This window comes from Hyperoodon ampullatus, assembly GCF_949752795.1.
Source record: "Hyperoodon ampullatus genome assembly, chromosome: 1".
Taxonomy (NCBI): Eukaryota; Metazoa; Chordata; class Mammalia; order Artiodactyla; family Ziphiidae; genus Hyperoodon; species Hyperoodon ampullatus.
In genome coordinates, this window is record NC_136914.1 from 217,902,265 (window position 1) to 217,907,541 (window position 5,277).

The window sequence follows — 5,277 nt, forward strand, 5'->3', positions numbered from 1 at the left end:
TGTAACTCAGAATGTCTTCTGTGGTTTCTAAATTTTGAAGAGTGACAGCATCAAGATGGTCTTTCACTGGCTTCAGGAAAAATAAACAGACACATTTACAAGCCTGCTCTGGGATCTGTAACATCTCTACTGGCCCGACCCATGAGAAAATGAGTCTTGGTCATTTTTCATTCTCAGGTTGCAGCTGCAACCTGGGAAGACTCAGAGCTGTGAACGCAGGCGATGGGAACGTGCCCATCACACCTCAGATTGCACCAGCAGAGGTGCATCTCTGCCCACCTGGCCCCAGGCCATCCGCAGGCCTCACTAAAGGGCTGAGTGGGTTCAAAAGTGCACAGTTCTGGGCTTCCCTGGTGGCGCAGTGGTTGAGAGTCTGCCTGCCGATGCAGGGGACACAGGTTTGTGCCCCGGTCCGGGAGGATCCCACATGCCGCGGAGCGGCTAGGCCCGTGAGCCATGGCCGCTGAGCCTGCACGTCCGGAGCCTGTGTCTGCAACGGGAGAGGCCACAGCAGTGAGAGGCCCGTGTACCGCAAAAAAAAAAAAAAAAAAAAAAGTGCATAGTTCCCAGTATTGTCTGAGGCTGGCCCAAGCGTTCCCTGGAGTCCAGCTCACTGGGGGTTGGGCACACGTTCTATGAGAGACTTGGGGTCATCTTTATCTGACATTCCTCTGAGTCACCACGCCAGTCCGAGACCAGGTTTATCTTCTCAGGTTGGGTTCCTCGAAGTCACTGGGGTTAGGGATCAGATGCACTGCGAAGCCACTGGGAGGAAGAAGATTGTTCTGGGCTCAGGTTTTTTAAGAGCTTGGGAAGGACCACCGCCCAGAATGTGGAGATATGCAAGATCTTGTTTTCTTAAGTCCTTTGCCAAATAAACCTGAAATTGAGAAGGAAGAGGAAGATGGGTCTGAGATCTTGGAACTCCAAGGGAGCCCTCTGGCTTAAGAGCCCCTGAGCTGAATTCCTCATGACTGTATTGAGTTTAATATTGGTGCCTGATGATGCTGCACAAAAATACACGCCAGTGTGCTTGCTGCTCTCAGCTTCATGAGAAAGGATGAGGTCATCCCCATGGGAATCCGCCAACATCTTTACAGGGTGAACTCATTTGAGGAGTAAAAGCTGACTGCTAACACCACCACCGATTCTAGAAACGCAAATTTGTAAATAGGAAAAAAGCTAACTGGACTATTTCTTAGATGAATCAAAGATAAAGAATGTGACCATCTTTTTGGTGACTTGGGCATCTACTCAACGGATCTCAACGTGAAGGCTTCTTAAGTGGTTACTGAATTAGGCTGATGTTTTATCACTGAAGACCATCAACAGGTAGCCCTTTAACGTAGTTAGAATGTTTTCAATCATCCAAATTAGATGGTACGTGGATATCAGGCAGGAGTTACCCAACCTGTGTTGGTGGTTCCTGGGCCTTGCACGGCGGCAACCGGCTGGGCATAATAGTGCTGGCTGCAAGGCTCTTGTTAACGTGCCTGTCTGCCCCTGTAGGAGACAGGGGACATATATCCACTGAGTGGCTCCTAGTGTCAGGGGAGTTCGGCTTATTTAATCATCCCAGTGCTCTTTAAGAGAACATTAAAAAAAGAGAGAACATTATACTTAAGAACACAGGCTTGATTCAGAACTGGGTACAAATCAGAGCTTCACGGAAAAGCTCTGGGACGGTGGGCAAGTTACATAGCCTTTTCTTTCCTGGTTTCTTCGATTGTAAAATGGGGCCAGGGGAGCGGTAATGATTAAGTGAAATCAGACACGGGAAGCAGTGAAAGGAGTGCCTGCTGGCACATTAGCTGTAATTAACGTCCTCGTGTAATGGGCGAAGGAAGTGACTTGGGCTGGCCGAGCCAGGAGCAGGGGCAGGATTGAATCCAGGCCCAGGAGACATTGAAGTGCATGCTGGTCTCACCATCTTCTTTAGCACCGAGAAGAAAAGGACTCCACGTGAGGTACCACAGAGATTTGAGAATAACCTCTCACCTCTTCCTTGGTCAGAACATCGGTTCTTTTTTTTAACATATTGCATCCAAATCCTATGAGGTTATTCCTGTCTCTCAGATAAAACAAGTCACTTAGAACTATTTTCTTTTCGGCTGCGCCACGCGTCTCACAAAATCTTAGTTCCCCCTCGGCAGTGAGCCTGCGAGGGAATTCCCAACTTGGAACTATTAAGTAATGGCGTCTATACTAGAGTCACCTGCAGACTCAACGCTGGGCGCCCAGACCCCAGGGTTTGGTTTCCAGAGGTTCCTGGAGCTCCCCTCCCCCTCTCACCTTGCCTCTGCTCCCCTCCAGCCATTCCCACCCAAGTCTGCGCCCACCCTTGAGGCCTACCTGTCTGTGAGACCTTCCTGGCTCAGACAGTACGCTTCTTATCAAACTTCCATTTCCCAAGATTCCCAACAGCCTTCCGTCTGTTTGCCAGGGGACAGTTGTCTTCCAGCTGTTTTCATATCTCTAGTCACTTCCTAAGCAAGACTGTAAGTCCCCTGAGGGCAGGTCCATTCTGACACCTTATTCCCACATTGTTGTCCAGACCTGGCACATGGGCACCCTGGACGGCCAAGGTCCCTTAAAGTTCCTTTGACTTAAGGTCTTAGGATTCCAAGGCTAAATTGACGTTTACTCAGAAATAAACATCAATATTAGTTGAGGAGAGTTTAGAGCCAGCTCTCCCACCAGCTTTCTCTTGTAATCCCCAGAATGTAAGTTTAGGCAAATTGATTCCCTCTCTGGGCCTTTTTCTCCCCATCTATGAAAGGTAGGCATTGACCCAGGCCCTGGTTGGTGGTCTGGGTGATTCCAGCAAGTTGGCACTTCTTCCTGTTGTGGTCTCTGTGCTTCCTTTTTCTCCAGCCATGCAGCACGGAGCTCCGTCGTGGGCTGGGCATTCCTGCAGTGCCCGTGTGAGGGTGGCCGCCGCTCTGTAACGTTATACAAACGTAATCATAGGCCAAGGGACAGGATCCAAGGTTGCAGTTATTTTGGGACGTGCAGGAGCCTGTGGGAAAATGCTGGAACATGTCTGAGTCACCCAGGCAAATACCTTTCTTTCTGTGTTCCAGCATGTTTTGAACTTCCAGGTGGCACAAAAGAAGCCCCAGCAGGGCACACATGCCCTTTGTGTCTTTGTGCCCTTCCTGGGCTGCACCTCTGTTTCTCGGCTGTGTCCCTACATCCTCTGAGCACTGAAATGTTTGCATGTGGAGGGGTGCAAGGCGGGGCTGGATTAAGCCCTTGGAGGCCCTAAGCGTGGAAAAAATCGTGGTGCCTCCCCACAGTGTCATTCAAAAGAAAAACAACCGTAAGCCTCAAAAGAAGAGTAAGGATGATCTGAGTTTGCCCTGTCTATACTCTTGTTGCTTTTTTAAAAATCAAAACATTCCTCCAGCTGTGTGTATGTGAGGTTGGGCGTGTCCCTACTTTCCTGATACTCAAGCTGCCTGTTGTCCAGCGCTGCCCACTAGGAACCAGTGGAGACCAGGAAGGGCTGCTTCAGTCCGGGGGGAGAGTCCTGAGCAGGGCGAGGAGGGTCCAGGAGCAGAGAGAGCAGGAGAAGCCAGAGCTGGTGCCGTCCGCTCTCTGTGGGCAGTGGGGGAGGCAGCCACGGGTCGTGTGCTCAGGTCCCCGTACTCGGGCACCCAGGGTAGTGGGGGGCAGAGTTCCCGGAGCCTCTGGAAGGCAGTTTTTGTTTTTTGTTTTTTGTATTGCTTCAATTTTTATAATAATTTATTCTCATGGCAATAATTTGTGTGGCTAAAAAGGCAGGCTTAAGGAGGTACAAGGAGATGGGGAAGGCATGGGAAAAAGAATTCCAGGCAGATGGGGCCTTTTTCTAGAACACTCCCTTTCCTGTCCTTTCCTGCCCTAGCCAGCGCTCCACCCTGATGCCCTGGGTTGTCCACAGCCCTGTTGCTGAGGAAGCAGGTCTCCTCTGATCCAAAGAGAAATCCCACCATCAGCCCCTCCATCTTCCTGTCCGCCTGGCTCCTTCCTTCTCCTGAGCCGACAAAGTGCAAACCCAAAAGAGGGATTTCCCCCTCAATCCCCAGTTTACTCCCCTTATTATTATTATTATTATTTTTTTTTTGCGTTACGCGGGCCTCTCACTGTTGTGGCCTCTCCCGTTGCGGAGCACAGGCTCCGGACGCGCAGGCTCAGCGGCCCCGGCTCACGGGCCCAGCCGCTCCACGGCATGTGGGATCCTCCCGGACCGGGGCACGAACCCGTGTCCCCTGCATCGGCAGGTGGACTCTCAACCACTGCGCCACCAGGGAAGCCCCCCCCCCTTATTATTAAATACCTGGAAAGAGCAGCTGAAGTCAGCACCTGGCCTCCCAGGCTCTGCTCTTCCTGCTGCAGTCCGCCCCCTGCCCGCGCCTGTGGCCTGGGCTGCAGTCCCGGCAGAGCGGCCTGGACTCGCCCCGTCCCCTGCCCACTCTTACAGTGAGGTCTCCCAGGCTCCCGTCCTCATCCCACGGCTCCTATCACTGTGTGACACTTAGTTTTCTGTGTCGGCGTGGCTTGGTGATAGTACCCGGCTGTTAAGCAGACACTAGTCTAGGTGTTGCTGTGCAGGTATTCTGTAGAAGTGAAGAAGACCACTACCCTCATTAAGGTGGGTGGGCCCCATAAAATCAGTCGAAGGCCTTAAGAGCACTAACAGATTTCTTGGAAAAGAAGACATCCTGCCTCAAGACTGCAGGGTCAGCTGCCGCCCGAGTCTCCAGCCTGGGGACCTGACCCACAGGTTCCCCACTTGCCTGTCCCCACGATCGCCAATTCCTTAAAATCTCTTTTAAACACACACACACACACACACACACACACACACACACTCACACACACACACACCTTTTCTGGAGAGCCCTGACTGATGATACATACTGTTTACATTCTCACTGGGTCACTGGCTTCTACTTCCCAGACCCCAGTCACCTCTGGGTCAGTGTTTCTGGTACCTACTTTCTCCTGAGCACCAAACGTCTATGCACAGTTGCCTTCAGGGCACACAGGAAAGTGAGCAGTCACTTGATACCCTCCAGGAACCTAGAATCTAAACTCCAGGGTTCCTTCAGCACCATCAGCGCTGTCACAGCACAAGCCTTCCATGGGACGCAATCCCAGACGCTCACGGAGGCCACCAGCTGGAGGAGCAGCAGAGCCAGCCATCCCAGAGGGCGTGGCTGGGGGCAGACACCACCCTCCTCCGTCCCAGCCCTTCGTTGCCACGTGAGGACATGGGTCCAGTGTTGTAAG